This window comes from Camelus bactrianus, chromosome 30 (assembly GCF_048773025.1).
Source record: "Camelus bactrianus isolate YW-2024 breed Bactrian camel chromosome 30, ASM4877302v1, whole genome shotgun sequence".
Taxonomy (NCBI): Eukaryota; Metazoa; Chordata; class Mammalia; order Artiodactyla; family Camelidae; genus Camelus; species Camelus bactrianus.
The window spans coordinates 20447239-20464224 of NC_133568.1; the positions used below are offsets into that span (position 1 = coordinate 20447239).

At 45.2% G+C, this 16986-nt stretch overlaps 1 protein-coding gene, 1 long non-coding RNA gene and 1 other non-coding gene across 6 annotated transcripts in view; 2 read left to right on the plus strand and 1 right to left on the minus strand.

The window, feature by feature from the left end:
- The window catches only part of BCL2 (BCL2 apoptosis regulator), a 214259-nt gene that overhangs the window by 103260 nt on the left and 94013 nt on the right, over positions 1–16986 (minus strand). The gene's annotated exons all lie outside the window — the stretch shown is intronic.
- Positions 1234–6077, plus strand: LOC141575606 (uncharacterized). Its single transcript, XR_012503280.1, has 2 exons — positions 1234–1923; positions 2456–6077. It is a non-coding gene; the product is annotated as an uncharacterized LOC141575606 (long non-coding RNA).
- TRNAV-GAC (transfer RNA valine (anticodon GAC)) lies at positions 11575–11649 on the plus strand. Its single transcript has one exon. It is a non-coding gene; the product is annotated as a tRNA-Val (tRNA).

The window sequence follows — 16986 nt, forward strand, 5'->3', positions numbered from 1 at the left end:
GGCTACAGAGCATCTCCAGCGCCCGCACTTGACTCCACGTCCTTACTACAGAGAGGGTGAGGGTCCCCCTTTTCCACACAGAAAGGCACTCCAGCGTTGGGTGTATCAGAATCACCCCGGGGAGCTGGTGAAGATACAGACGCCCGGGCGGGTCCGTGAGCCTGGGCCTCTGTCCTTTGTATTAGCTCTCCTAAACTGATACTTCCGAACCACTGCTTTTCAGGAAAGCAGAGGGAAATAACTGAAGAGAAGAGCTGGTAAACTTTTACTGAAATACAGATAGAAATTTCTTATAATGCTTATTATTAAGGAGCTACCACTTGCAGAATGCCTAGCACGTGCCCACTTCACCATCACTCCATCAAATCCATCCCACAGCCCTGGAGGTAGGATGGGAGGACCCGGAAGCTCAGAGAGGTGCAGGTGAGCCCTACGTCCAGGGACACACAGCTGGCAACTAGTTCATCTGATGGAAAGACCAGACACACCTGACCACCACTGAACGCCAGCGCTGCCCTGATTCCTGACTTTCATGCCCTGGGGGCTGGGGGCTGGGCTAGCATGCGGACCTTTTGGGGAAGCGCCAGGCACCTGCAGTTAAGTACCACCTCTCGGCCACACGGGGCAGCCCTTCGTTCCTTCTCTTCTCCATCCCATTCTCTCCTCTTCTCTTGCTTTGCCTCCATCCTTTCTCCTTTCCTTACAGTAGTCTTGCTAACACAAGCGCTGGCACAGCCGCTCAGGGAGCTCTGGTTCCCATCCAGAAAGAGTCTGGACGAATCTGTTCAGGATGTAGCCTGGGCATCAGGCTTTTTAAGTACCCCCGGGTGATTCTGGTAGACAGCTAAGGTGGAAGTGCCTGCCTTATGTAAAGCGGCTAGACACAGCCCGCAGAATCTGGAAACTCACCTAGACACGCTCATGCTAACCACTGGCCGCTCTTTTAACTTGAGCAGCATGTAGAAGCACGCGGTGGCCTCGGGCGACACTCTAGCCACATCCGCTGAGAAAACACGTGATGACCCCAGCTGAGCACATGATCCAGCCCCTGGATGAGCAGAGTGGGCTTTGGCTGGTCCCCACGGAGGGACCCTGGGAGAACAGATGTTGCACCCTTGGGGCCAGGGGAGGGACCCTGGGAGAACAGATGTTGCACCCTTGGGGCCAGGGGATGCCACAGGGCGGGTGACGGGAAGAAGGCAGCCACCACGGCCTCTCTGCATATTAAGCAGCCTGAACCAGGAGTGGCTGTGAAAACTCGGCTCTCCCAGGGAGATCCATGCCATCGACTAGACCGTGAAACTAACTTCACCACACATTCTGCAAACCAGCTCCCCAGGTTTACTATGCACAGAAACGATGTTTACCTGAGCAGGACAGAAAATCTTACATAGAGCTCTGGCTTGCACCAGTCTCCATAGGTGGTCTTTTAGACTAAGATGACTTCATGCCCCCACACTGGGCATTTGTCTAAGGACAGGAGAACAACTCATTGCAAAGGATTCCCTGTGTAATATGGATGCTGCCCACTAGGAAATGCAGCCTCACTGGAGCATGAGGAGGCATCCGCGAGCCGGTGAAGTCATCGTACTGCCCTGGAAAGCACGCGTTGTATCTCCAGCACTGGGCACAAAGCCTGGGACACACAGGTCACCGACAAGTGGGCGAATCCACGTCATGTTGAAAGTGGGGCTCAAAGCCACTACTGGCCACGGACAAGGACATGCTGGGGAAGGAAAACAAACATGAAGCTTTCCACAAGCTGGCAGATCAGAGTGCAGAGGGGCAGGGGCCCACCCTGAGAGCAAGGCACCGGGGAGAGCAGGGCAAGAGCCCTCCATCCACCCCTGCCCTTGGCTGTGAACCAAGAGCAAAGAGGAGAGAAGAGCGAAGGTGGGGTGTCTGCTCCTCTGGTTCCCCCAGGTGAGGAAATGGGCCTCCTGTAGGGGCTGCTGCTGGGGGACACGCCCTTGACCCCTCGAGGCTCCATGTCAGCTGAGCCATGGCTGCAAGGGGGGCTGGGGGGGATTGTTGGGGGAGACAGAGCTGCTTAAGGACACTGGGCTCAGGACAGCTGTTCCTCATGACGGACAGCTGCAGATGGGGGCCCCCCACTTGGCCACCCGCTCAGCTGTGCCCGCGGCACCCCGGAGAGCTGAAGCTGCTCTAAGTGAGAAGGGATCCAAGGCCATCCAGCCCTAAACCGACTCTGAAAAGGGTGACTGCAGACGAGGGGCGGCATTTGAACAGCTACATGCATGGCAGGAGTTCAGAGGAAGGGGAGAGCACGGCATCGCCCCCGAATGGGTGCTGAGGGGCTTGGAAAAGTGTGTCTGAGGGCTCTCTCTGCACATCTGTGATCAAGCAGCTGGAGGAGTAAACGCTTGCCTGGAGAGAATGCCTTCGCTCTCTCTCCTCTCTTGTGCACACTGCGTGGTGTGATTTATTTTCGCAGGAATAAGAGTCTTCCTCTCCCCTTGCTGCTTCTGCAGCCGGCCTGCTGGGGAGCACCAGCGCGCCGCTCCACGGTGCAGGCAGCCCGCGGGGTGCCCCGCGCCTCACCCGGGCTTGTCTCCAGACCACACAGGCGCACGCACGTGGCAGCCGGAACAGAAAAGTAAAGGCACGTCAAAGAAACCGAATGGATCCGATCCTGAAACGCCCGACTACATCCCAGCGGATGTACTTCGGGGATGACTGTGCTGATCAGAACAAGACACTTGTCGGTTGCTGGTCAGTGAGCTGGAGAGGCCACCACGGGCCACTGCCATGCCAACCTTGGCCAACTAACCAAGGCAATCTTAGGAGCAAGCATGTGACATCACCTTGCTGCCATTACCTTGAGACCAATCCAGTCTCTTAACTCCCTTTGCTCAGATTCTGCGCTCACCAAGCTGCCTCTGAAGAACATCTGGCTTCCTAAGAAAGTCTGCCCACAGAGAGCGCGTGGGCTGGAGCGGGGAAGCCACGTCTCGTTGCCAATGAATATACAGGCCTTCTGATTTGAACCCCCATCCAGCGGGCTGTCAGGGAGAGTCAGCCCCTAAGAGGTGGCTCGATGTGTCCTTGAGGAACGAACAGGTCTTTGAGCTGCCAGGATGAGGTTCAGACCTTGGGCTATTACGAGTTCAGGAAGTCATGGTGCCCTCAGAGGTCTCTGTAAGGCACACTCTAAGTCTTCCCGTGGTGATCGCCCAACAGAGAGCTGGAAGTTTTCCATGGCTACTTCTTGGATGACTGTACTTTTTCTTGAGTGAGGGCTGTATGTAGATGCAGAAATAATCTGTGCTTTACAGGGCCTACAGGCTGTGCAAACTTCTATGGAAGCAGTGAGCGTCTGCCTTGCTCCTTAGGTAACGTCATAGCTGACATGAATTCTGATCTGTTTACTCCTTCAGCCATGACTGACTCTGATACAATCAGACTGAAAGGCAGTTAAAAAGGAATTCATAATTCCTTGCCCAGGAATTATGAGAGATGCTTCCTCTTGAAGAACACAGGATTCAGTTGGGGAGATACAGACATGAAATGATCCAACATATTCACTGTCAGAAATAAAAATATAGCTCAAACAGACAGAGGAGTGAGCTAGAACTGGGTGGAGGTGAACTCAAAAAGCTTTATGAAAAGAGGTATTTCTAAGGAAAAGCAGTTTAGTGTCATGATAAAAAGGAAGGGTCTTGAATCAAATAGACTTAGGTTCAAATGTTTGACTGTTTGTGACTTCATAAGGTACAGGCAAGGCTAAGCAGGGCGGGAACAAAGTGCCCGACACACGGAGATGCTCAAAGAACCGTCATTAAAAAATACCCATGTAGAAGGGGAAAGGATGAGGGAAGACACGAGGATAGTCTACACTCACTCTGCACCAGGCACAATTCTGTTGGGTTAACTCATTTCACTTTCACAGCAGTCTTATAAGGCCAGCACTGTTTTTAACCCCATTTATTGATGAGCAAGACAAGGCACAGAGAGGTTAAGTAACTTGCCCAAGGGCAACACAGCCAGTAAGTGACAGAGCTGGGATTTGAATCCAGGCAATCAGGGCCCTGAGTTTGGCATGTTAGCCACTTTACATCTTCTCCCATGACATATGCCACACTGCCTCTCCTGGAACCATGTATATATTACCCAGCAAATGGTCAAAACAGCTTGGATTTTTAGGATGAATATTTAAAATATTATAAATCCCTTGCTTGTAGGGGAGTGGTCAGTTGGAACAGTTTCTGCTGATCACTCAGTAATGTATCCAAGACAGTGATGTGTACAGACTATTTTTGTCTCAGTTAACATACAGCACCACATAAACATTGACTCAGCCAGAGAGCCTGGACAATAAATTATCAGTAGCCCCAGTGCTAAAATAGTGCTTGATTTTCTCTCTGCCTGAGCATGCTATCTATTTATACTCTGCTTACTTCTGTGGAGTTCAAAGTGCTTTATACACATTTCATCATAGCGATATTTATGTCGATTTATTGTCTTTATTATACACATGTGACTAATGTTCCCTACCATGCTCAGTATTTACTAGAGGAGTCTCAGATTCCAACTAGCTTCTTTATCTAAGGGAATTACTGACTGTCTTTATAATAAGTGGAACTTGGCTGTCAATTAAAAGAATAGCATTTTACTGTTTCTCTTTCAGCTAAACTCATTTTGTATACGATGTGACCATTCTTGTTTCTGAATCTTAATCGTTTATTATTTTTTATCATTTCTTTACAGTTCCACTTATGGTTGACCTTGAACCAGAATAGATCTGTTATTTTAAAACTGTGATACAATTGCCTTTTTTTTTTTTTTTAGCTGACTTTCTGAAGCCCAATATGCAGTCTTATTTTTTCAGGTTGATTGGTGCACTGGCACACATGCATTTTCAGATTTGGTCTTGACATTTTCAGTTTTCATATCCATGGGCATAAAAAGACAAATTTAGGGGTTGAAACAGAATAAAGAAAAGATCTCCAAAGAAAGGTTTCCTTGACTAGCTGGAAGACAGATGAGACCCCAAACTTGGCATATATAAACTGGGAAACTAGGTTTACGCATTGCCAGGAGTTACTACAGCTCAAGATTTAGAAGCGTGCCCTAGTGCTGGATGCACGAAGAGGAATGAAGGAAGAATTGCCATTTGATGTTCCCATCGGTGACAAATAAGGCAAGCCCAAACGCACAGCCTAAGGCTGGGGCATTCTCTTTTCTTTTGTCCTCCCCCCTGTGAATATCCATCTTTGTAATCGAAAACAGAAACTCCAGCCTTAAGCATTTCTCTGTTTTTGCAACAAGGACATTATACCAACAGTCTCTTTTCAAGAATCGGCAGTTATTTCATTCTACAGGAGTCCCTAAAATTTTCACCTTGACCAGCTGTGTCGTCTGCCAGTGTGAATGCAGGAGGGAGGAACAGGTATGACCAGGTCCAGGAGACAGAAGAGTCATAATTACCCACAGTATCAATAATGATATTGGAGTTTTTAGAAAAATGTCATTTATTCTAGGAATGTTTTTGTCCCCTAGTCATCCTGCTACGATGAGCCTTTAACAAGGTCAAGGGACTAATCTGTAATCAATATCCTCATTCGAAAGACAAGGTCAGACACTTGGAGATCCAGCTGGACAGACACACCAGGTTCTCCGGGAGAACCCTTGGGCTTCTGTGCATTCTGTTCTCTCTTCCCAGATAACTGGGCACCTCTAGTATTTCTTTTGGGACTCAGAATAGCTATCATTTCCTCTAAAAAGCCCTTCCTAAAACTAGGTCAGATGCCTATTTTGTGTACACAGCCCCCAGGCTCACCCCACTTATCCTACTGGATTGAGAACGCCAGGATCTCCTTCTGATGGAGACCGGATCTCAGGACAGAGTTGAAGGGGAGCGTGGAAGAAGGATAGCAGAAAAGCAAGAAGGGGGACGGGGACTGGGAAGGGCTGCCCTGTGATTGTTATTGTCACTTCTGCACGGCCACCCTGGGTGTACCCTATGGAACTGTGGAAACCTCTGGAAGCAAAACCAGGCTGAGCCTAAAATTAGCTCAACTAATAAAAATTACATTACTTGAATGTTTTCAAAAGCAGATTTTGCACTTGTATTTTGCCTTTGTTCTTTATCTCAAAAAAATAAACAATGGTACGGCATTCTCATCTGAATCGGGTCCAACCCTGAAGGCTGGAGTGGTTCTCAGATGGCTCGCCCTCCTTGGCCCCACTAACGTCGGGTTGGTTCACACTGCGGAAATATCAGCAGAATCAAATGGGCTTGGGAAGTTTCCATCAGCTTCGTAAGCATATGTTCAAAGTTCAGAGAAATGTGAAGCACAGAATAAACAGTTAATCACAACGGTGAGTGGAATGTGCTAGAAAGCAAGAATAAGAGCAAACAATGAAAGCATGTTTTCTGTTACATTTTTTTTTCAAAATTATCTGTTTCAACAGCAAAACAGACTCTGAGAAATTAATTCAGCAGCACCACATCTCAGGCAGAAGGACATATGGGAATGGCATGGTCTTTGGAGTTAGCCCCAGTTTGAGAGCTAGCTCCCACACTTCCTGGCTCCAGCTTCCTGGCAAGTTACTTAAGTTGGTAGAGCCTCCGTTTCCTCATCATCTTTTAGAATTTTGTGAAGTTTAGAGAAAATAGAAGGACGAGTGTTTACAGCACATAGCGGAGGTTCCGTAAGTAATGACCAGCGTGATCACTGCTACCTCCAACACGTCGGGGAAACAGTGAAAGCACCGATCTGGAAATTATGAATGACCCTGAGCTGGACTGAAGTCTAAGTGTGCATGTGATGTGCATCAAGGTCTGAACAAGCAAACTAGAAGGCAAACTAGAAAATACTTCACAAACATGAGAGCAAACTTTCAAGTAATTTAATAGTACCCACTTTACTGTAAAGAATATGTGTATATCAACAAATCTTAACTTGTATTAATTCGTCATAATTCTTAATTTTAACTTAGATTACTCATAATTGTTAAATTATATTAACAGAACAGTATGTTGTACAGCCTTCTAGAAAATGTTATGTGTATACATGTATCTCATTTTTTTCCTCATCTATGAGGTCACATGCTGCATACAGACTTCAGCTTTTCCACTCTATAGTAACTGGGCATCTTTCTTTGTAAGCACATATATATGTAACATTTTTTTTAACATCTGCGCTTTAGTTCATAATAACAATTCACCATCATTTAGCCAGTCCCTTACATAGATAGTTCTTTTCTCCCCCAGGTCTCCAGTTTGTTTGTTTGTTGGCTTTTGCTGCAAAAATAAAATAAATAATGCCACAATGGATTTCCTTACATATATGTAGGAAAAACCCCTAGAAGTGAAATTGCTGAATCAAGGGTATATAAACTTAGAATTTTCAGAATTAAGGTCAAATTATCCTCCAAAAAGTTTACAAGACTATACCCTTCCTTTAACAGTATTTAAAAAACAAAAAAAACTAGACTTTATTTTTACATTTGCTTCTCCGAAGTCTGTCTTTCTAGACTTGTTCTGGAGACAAAGGTGCAATCTGAAGTCATAACATTAACTGATTTCACTATTTACCCTCAAATTCATGATATTCCCTTGCAGTTCTCATCTGCAGATGCTTTGTTTAAAAAAAAAAGTCAACAATGTTAGAGGTGATAGCTTAGGTAAATAAAGTTCCTCCAGCCAAGAAGGAGGTGCAGGAAGAGCTCTCTGATCTCCCCCACCCCCCGAAAGGCGACAATAGACCAAACCAATCACAGGCAAACGTGTTCCAGCTACGTTGCGTTGACTGGTTTCTCTGAGTTAGACTCAGCACTAAATACTTTACATACATTATCTCACTTTAGGGTCTGTGTATTTGTGAGTATTTATAAGCCCAATAAAAGCCTCACAGATTGTCTGAAGAGACCTGGGAAAATAAGAACTGTCCTTCACCTCTGGCTCCCCGCTCCCCGTCCCCCCACCCCAATCTCTCCCCCAAGGAAAACGCAAGGGCTACTCCCCACCAGCAGTAACAGGCCTGCCTTCTCCAGCCCCAAATCCCTGCCAACAGCCAGTTCTGAGATAACTGACGTGTTTCCCGATGACCCGAGGCTTGGGGAAACCCTCAAAAATCTTTTGAATCATTAAAAGAGATACACAGGTGTCTGGTATCGTTTGGGTGTTAGGCGTATTTTGTTGTATTGAATTCTGTAGAAATTAGTCATAGAGAAATGGTCTAGCTGAAACAGAGGTTGAATTAACCAGAACACCTCGCTCTTCTAGCTAACTGGAGCACTTACTGTACTTAAGATAAACTGGAATTTACCATATTACTCACCCCTAATCTCACCATTAAAAGTTCTCACTCTTTTTTTTTTTAAATAGCGATGGGTCCTTTATTTTATTTATTTTCATTGTTATTTTTTTTAAACAAAAGTTCTAGGGATTGTACCCGGGATCTCCTGCATGCTAAGCATGAGCTCTGCCACTGAGCTATACCCACCCCCTCCCCAAAGTTCTCATTCTTTACCCCTACTGTCAAACTGAACAAAAGAATAGATGCCCATCTTCCACAATAGAAAATTTTTGAGCTATTTCCTATCATTCCAACGTAGCTCTGTAAAATCCACCCTCGATAACAGTTAACATCTACACAATTGAGATGAGGGCAAATAAGTAATTGATTTGGAATGCAAAGCTTGACCAAATGACTTTATGCCTCAGTATATTCTCTGTGATTTGCTAATATAAAGGTCACCTCTCATTTATTATTTTTTAAAATGTTCTAGAAGTTTCTTAAAGGCAGAGTTTTGGAAACTCAATCTACATTTCCTTCCCAAATGAAGAAGCTTCCAACCCCAGCACGAAGACACGTTCCATAAAGCATCAGAGGCCAGACACCAACAGTCCTGTGGGAGTTAAGTCTCTACTCCTCTGCAAGGCAAGAAGTCCTCTCCCAGCCCCTCCTCTGAAGGCCAGCTCCCTGGAGATGGTTTCCTAGCTCTAGAAACCATGGGGCTGCCCCAGCAAATGAAACCACATTAAGAATCTGTCTTTTAGTAACTAGAAATCCCCTTGCTCTGTCTCTGACAGGCCTGTCTTCGACTGAATCCCACTTTCTAGCCAGAAAAATCTGCGTGAGGTTCCAGGACATTCAGGAACAGATCATTTGTATTCAATAGTGTCAGTAACCTACTCAAATGAAAAAGTGCTTTTTGTGTGTGTGAAATCCATCAAACTCTCTTTACGCATCTGAGGTGGGTTTCGGAGAAATCACTCACTGTGGGTATCCGTGCAGAGCAGCTGCTCACTGAAGAAAGGAAGCCAGCCTTGAAGTCCAGGATAAGCCCTAAAGGTTCCTGATGCATTAAGTGGAGATTCTGAGATTAGTGCCAGGGAGTAAGGTTTTAGGGTAGGTTGTTTGAAAAGCTTAAAAGCGCAGTGCCTTTGGATCCCCTAAGGAGAGGCTGTTGCAGGTGACTGATTAATCTCTGACCAATCAGAAGTAGCTAAATGTTGAGGTGTGAAATTAGGGGGAAAAAAAAAAGACCTGGTTTTTATTTGTTTTGCATTATTAAAAAAATCACCTAAAAATACAGCTTGCAGTATTTGAATCATCTACACAGTGAGAGTGCCTCCTGCCTTCATTTGACAGCTGTTCAATCACCCACGCTGCGCTGGTGCCCCCGTGCTGGGGTGTCGCAGGGAACAAGACAGGCATGGTCCCTGCCTGCGAGGAGCTGAAAGAATACGCACGCCGAGTGCTGACTGTATCCTATAGAAATATCCAGAAGGTTAAAGGAGGGTGAGAGGAGCAGGAAGGACTGGGTGGCCAGGGGGCGCTTTTCAAGGTGGTGACATTTAAATAGGGATTTGAAAGGCAAGAAGGAGCATTCCCAGGACAAGCAGGAGGACTACAGTCCAAGCAGAGGTCACAGGCAGCGAAAGGCCCTGAGGGGCAAGCTTGCTTTGTTGGGGGATCAGGAATCAGCCCACGTGGCCGTGGGTTGGAGAGCTATGAACGGGTCGGGCGGTGATAACACTTTGGAAATCAGAACTAGGAGTCTGGGTCTTATCCGAAGCATGACGGGAAGTATTTGGGGGTGATAAGGTGGGCTGAAAAGCAACTCTTCTGCAAAGACCCCAAACTAGAGAGATGACCAAAGGCAGTGGGGAGGAGGGGCCGCTGACGTGCACCTGTCCTGACACCCTCCTCCCCAAGCAGTGAGGCTGGGAAGCCCTGCTGGCAACTGAGCCCTGGGATGACGTCAGCCCGTGACACCACGGCCACAGCACACGCCATGACAGCAACACTTGTCTGGTCAAGCCCAAAGCCAGCAAAAGACCTTCCCCTTGACCCTGCCCCAGCTCCCAGACTGAATCCAGCCTCTAGTTCCTCTGCAGAAAGGCAGCCCCAGTCTTCTCTTTGTGTTTAGACATACTGAAGGAGGAGGGCCTAAGCACTATCAGACCCCATCCTTCTGTTAACTATTTCTGGGGACAAAAATACAGGGAACTACCTCTGAAATTCTTTGTGCATTTCATCAAAGAAGCAAGGTTAATCAATTCTGTGGCCATACATGGGCATGTTTCATGATGCAATGAAGAAAACTCCCAGATACCAGCACCCCACGATGAATGTCCTAATCGACCATTAAAGACTTATTTTTAGTAGAGTCAGCCACAAAGTTCTGAGGCAAGCGACAGGTCATGTGTTATCTGAGAAGCACATGCTATTGTGGTCATCAAACAGCTAATCTGGGGTGAGGTGTTCCAGGCAAGATGCTTGTTATGAAAGTAGAAGCTACTAGAGTGGTTATTGCTATTCAGAAATTTAAATCAATGGACATAAATGGTAAAGGAAACATGGACCGAACAACTAAATTTCAAATGACATTTCAAATGAGTCCAATGAAATTGGCAAAAACGTGCCCTAAGGTTTTTCAACTTACTTTTCCATAAGAGTATGGTGGCTATACATCAAATAGAGAGTTCTAAAATCATATGATCACATCTAGCTGTTAGCAAAAAGACCAATGTAGATTTATTTCCTCACTAGCTTGACCTTAAGTAAGATAGATTACATTCCTAAACCTTGGTTCCTCATCTGTAAAAAATAAAGATAATCATATCCATCTTTCATAGGGTTGTTATGATGTGTATATGTGATAAAGTACCCAACACAGCACACAGCAAAGTTGCCGATACACATAAATACCAGTTCACTTTTACTTTAGCATTCTGCTTCATGGTAAGCCACACTTTTAGCAAGCTAAGAGTTTAATTTGGGGGATGCATATTTCTTAACACCATCCAATGGCATATAAGCAAAAAAGCTGGAATTTTTCTCTGTTCACAGCTGTATTCTCAGCACCCAGATAAAGGCCTGCCTTATAGTAGCTGCCCAATAGTTACTGAATGAATGAATGGGAAGTTACAGTGACATGAGGCTGAATCTGAAGGTCAATTATCTTAATGGCTAAATTGTCTAATACGCTTTTGATGGAAGAGATGTAGGCTGAACATGCATTCAGATAGTCAACTTGTAAATGCAACCATCTTACAAAATAGGCGATCAAAAGCATCTATTAAAGAAAGCAGTAGGCGGAAGGTATATAGCTCAGTGGTAGAGTATGTGCTTGACATGCACGAGGTCCTGGGTTCAATCCCCAGCACTTCCATTAAATAAACAAACAAACAAACAAACCTAATTACTAACCCCCCCAAAAAAAACCCAAAAAATTTTTTAAAAAGAAAAAGAAAGCAGTAACCACTGCTTCAACCTCAGATAAAGCATTACTCGGAAGTCTAGTCCTAAGGGCTCCTGGATCAGCAAGTCAGTGATCCCCAGAAAAGAGGGAACCACCATAAATGACTTGCCTTGAACTCAATTTCCCAGTAGCTGAGGGCCAGCCTGGGGGGTCCCGGTGCCAGCAGCAAGGCCACCTCTCCTGTCATCACCTTTCCAGGGCTAGGGCTGCGCCAACATCAGAGTGGTTGGGAATTGACCAGAGTGAGTCCAAAACAGAAGAGAACATTTTGCCAGTGACTGAAAACCTACCTGGGTGCGAGAGCTGGGCACCAGGGCTTAGCTTTGCCACCAACAGGCTGTGTGGCTTTGGGTAAGTCATTTAATATTTGGTCAAATAGACCTTGGTTTCATCATGTTTGAATGATCAACACTGCCCTGTTTTCCCTCTGAAAGTTCAAAAGTCCCAGGCCAGGACTATGGCAGCCTGGCCAGCATCCATCCGCATGGCCTCGCTGTTGTGAAAAATTACAAGTATAGAAACCACAGGTGATAACAGGGGGAGAAAATAAGAAAGAAAAAGTCACTCCTTACCCTCTTTTCAAGAACCACTGCTCCCAATTGCTCACATCTGGCATGCCTCAATGGTAATCATTTGCAAGGTTCAAAAACATTGAGCCTTGAAAGTGAAATAAGGAGCTTTATCTTCAAAAGGAAAATTAAAGACCCGGGGCAGACCCCTTGGGACCTTTTCATTACACCTGGATAATGGAAGGTATTATGACTCTATCCAGCAGTATGTTTTTATGAATAGGCTAACACACACCCCTAGGCTGTAAAATTGTGCTTTAGGATATGACATGTTGATTCAGGTACAAAATAAAACACTGTTTGTATGGTAGATTTTTAATGAAAAGTTTAAAGACACACCTATTTAACAAACCTCTATTTTTTTTTTTTTATAGAGCTGGCCTAAAAAAGACTGCTTTAAAAAATAAAATCTTAACTATGGGTGGTCTCACACCTAGAAGTGACACAACAATCCTTTGTCAGACCACGTGCCTTAATTTTTGGGTTGGAAAACGTGGTCACCGTAATTAGAAGCCAGGGAAAGCAAAGGGTCTGAAAAATTCTTTGCAGGAGGGGAATAATAATTCGTTAGCATTTCAATAAAACTGTAATTTCACCAGCTTTTAGGTATGTAAAAATCAGCTTTAAAATTACAGCACTTGACAATTTTCTATCTCACCATATAGCAATTTGTTGAAGTGTCTTATTTCCTCCATGAAAACAACAGCCACGTTTCCCATATTCCCAGAACCCTTCCCCCTGCCCCCCGACAAACCGGGTACATGGTTTGTTTTTTGTGTTCAATGAACCACAAAGAATGTTTCAGGAACAACCTCAGGAAAATCAGGCGAGAAGTAATTCAGGGTAGGAGGAAATCAGTGCAGAACTTGTTTAGAAGCCATTCTCTTAGGCTTCAAGAGATTTCAAATATACCCTTTGAAAGGCTCAGTTATGGAAAAAGTTCATCTGCGCAGGTTTTGAAATGGGATTTAGCCAAGAAAAGAGTCAGTGCTGATTAAGGATTGATGAATTAGGAGGGGAAAGTTTAGTCGGGTAACTTAGTCACTTGGTTCCTAAACCCTTTTTCACGACTGCAAGGCATCATGAGAGGCCGAAATACAAGTATTGGAGGAGGAGACAGAACATGATCGTTTCTCTCTATGGTCTTCTTGGGGCTTGAAATGAAAAGATCAAAGTCAAATGAGGCTATGGAAAATTAATGAGCACTGAGCATTTCGTGCCGCTAATACGCTTAGTTAACTCAGGCAGCGGGAAAGCATCACATGGGCCTTTATCACACGGGATAGAACACCAGCGCCTTCCTAGAAGGCTAGGCAGACGTGGACGTGAAGGTCCCTACGCCTGGGAGCACTACAGCTCTGTGTCCCCTGCGCTTGGCGTTCCCAAATTGCTCGGATTTCTTAATTCCACATTGCCACCAATTTTTCCTCTTAGTATCACTTATATGTGGAATCTAAAAAAAAGAGACAAACTTATTTTCCAAAACAGAAACAGACTCACAGACATAGAAAGCAAACTTGTGGTCACCAGAGGGGAAAGGTGGGGGTGAGGGATAAATTGGGAGCTTGGGATTTGTGGATACCGAGTACTATATTTAAAATAGATAAAACAGATAAACTATATAGCACAGGGAACTACGTTTAATACCTTGTAATAGCCTATAATGAAAAAGACTATGAAAAGGAATATATATATACGTATAACTGAATCACTGTGCTGTACACCAAAAACTAACACAACATTGTAAGCTGACTATACTTCAATTAAAAAAATAAAATATATATATACATAAATGTCAAACCGTTCATATAAATCCCAAAGTTTTAGCATCTAACCTCCATCTCCCAGACTGCAACTCACAAGAAGCAGCAAAAAACAGTTCTTCAAGTCTATCTTCTACACATGTTTTGACTTCTTGGAACAGAAATTAGGATGAGAAATTTTTTCTCAACACAGGTGAGAAAAAATGTTTTCCTGAAGCAGGTGAGAAAGTTATGGTTTGGTGACTCGTAGCTGCCAGATTCCTATGGGTCAATATTGATTTGAGTGTGTTCCTAAGGCATCTTTTGAAGATGCCATGGTTCCCAAGAGCACGGCCTTAGGAGTCCACCCCGGGCTCTTCAGTGCTGGGCCATCCATCACCTGCAGATCATTCACTTTGAGTTTCAGTTTCCTCGTCTGAAAATGAGGAAAATGCTCGTACCTGCTGGTGGTTTGGGGGACTCAGACAGTGCAAGGCAGGCCCCTAGCACCGCAGTCTGTCATGTGGTGAAACTCACGACCTGGTGGCTCTTGCTGTCACCATCTTCTGCTGCAAACTGCCCTGCGTGAGCCGTGCAGGATGCAACCAGAAAGCAAATAAAATTATGGTTGCACTTTCTGTGACGTTCCTGGGGGCACCACGGCCTCAGGGGAATAGTGCCTGGGAGGTGGAAATCGCTTGGAGAGCTGCCTTTTTGCAAGCTCACACCTGGAACAGCCGTGGAGAGAGGGGAGGGAGGCGGGAAGAAAGCTTCCACGAGATAATGTCATGTTCAAGCTCTCATCTCGTCTTTCTCCAGTCATCGCCAAATGTTTTAAGTCAAGTGAAAGCCATTCATTACCAGGCAGACACGGAGGGTTGGGAGGTGGTGTCTGTGAGACCGCATCTTCTGCTGGCAGATGCGACCAGAGGCAGAAAAGAAACACAGAAGCAAGAGACTCAAGCTAAGGGTCCATCTTCCTCAGTCTGGTGTGGGATTTCTCCCTGGAAGATCTCTACAGTTTTTAATATTGGGTCAGGAGGTGGATTTTATTGAGCTTTTCAGGTTATTTGGTCTTTATTTTGTAAGAAAGTCACTGTGTTTTCTTTCACAACAAAGCAAAGTGGTTTCAGGTTGAGGAAAGGAGGACGGTGATGCTGAAGAAAGAAAGTTTAGCCTGAAAATGCTCTGTACCTGCATCCGCACCAACACACACAGACATACAAACAGACAGACACACGGACACAGACACACACACACACAGACATACACACAGAAGCACACAGACACACATATACACACAAACACACACAGAGACCCACAGAGATAGAGACCCACACAGACATAGAGACAGACACAGACACAGACATACACACACAGAGACACAGAAGCACACAGACAGACATACAGACATACACAGACACACAGAGAGACATATACATAGATACACTTAGACACACAGACAGACACATCCACAGACACACAGAGACACACAGACAGCCAGACAGATACACACAGACACACATGCACGCGTCCCAGCAAGGCTCGTCCCACCTGCCCTGTGCTCTGGGTGGCAGCATCTTACTTCCCCTCCCCTTTTTATCAAGAAAATCCTGACATTTGCAACCACACAAGGAGTAAATATGTTAGTAAGAACCAAAACCAAAACAATAACAACAAAACACCACCACCAAAAAAAAAAAAAAAGCATTTTTACAAGCAAGTAGGCGTCTGATGAAATTTTCAAGGACTATTTCAAAATCTTCACTGTTCGAGAAGCACATCTCTCACTGTTCTCAGACACGTTCCTGTTTTGTTTGTTTGGGTTTATTTTTGCCTTCGTTCTGCAGGAAGCCTCACAGATATGACAGGGTGATTGAATTCAGTACAAACCTCGCCTCCCTAAATTCTTAGAACGTAGATAGATACCACTACCGGTATTCTTAGAGTTAGAGTAACACAGCCTCCCACACCAAATATAGCGATGTCGAACCCATATTTCATTGAAATCCCTACTTTTAGTTATTTGCAGGTTTTTCTTTATGACACAGGAAACCAAATGTGAGGCAGTGTTGTAGATATTGATAAACGGGCTTCTAAAATCTTCTCGGTGGCTGACGGAACAGTACCTGATTTATAGCCCCAAAAAGGGAGGTAACGGCTTGCCCCCTCCACCTTGGAGAGGAAAGTAAGCTTCTAGACACCCTTTTGTCAGGTGTCAAGACTTATTCATGACAACAGATTCTGTCCGAGGCATCCGTGAAGGCCCCCGTGGAAGTTTCTCCCTGCCATCTGAGGCAGCCAGACACGTCCAGAGCCAAAGATGATAGAAAATTGATAGTGGACCATGCGACCGAAGAACAGGTAAGCTTTAAAGGGAGGGGTGGCACTCACCTGCCCGTCTGACTCCGTGGTGCCCCGGGCCCCATCAAGCAGCGGGGTTTAGAATGAATCAGGCACCTGCCGCACGGCAGAGGGACCGGGTGCAAGGTCGGGGCCCCTCCCTCAAAGACGCCTGCTCCTCCTGCCACGCTGATATCCCGCAGACTGAGTTCACAAAGACCACTCATAGCCTCGGGCTGATTGCCCCACCAGGCTCTCTGCACCTTGAGCTTAGAACAAATCACTGGGAGAAAAGTTCAGTCCCTGTCATCCAACACTGACATTGAAGACTTTCTATAAAATGGCCAGAAAGACTTAAAACCCAGATTTCTGAAAGTCTTTCAAAAGACACTAACCAATTCATCCTTATAACCGCCCCCCCCCTTCTCCAACAGCATGGACCTGCTAAAGTCATCTCTAAGGTTAATAGATGTTTAAGAAAATTATGTGGATCATTTTATGTGCTTCGATGGGATCATTTTATGAATGAGTAATTTTTAAATAGGTTTCTTAAAAAAAAGAAATGAGTTTATTTACTCTCTCACTTAACTTCT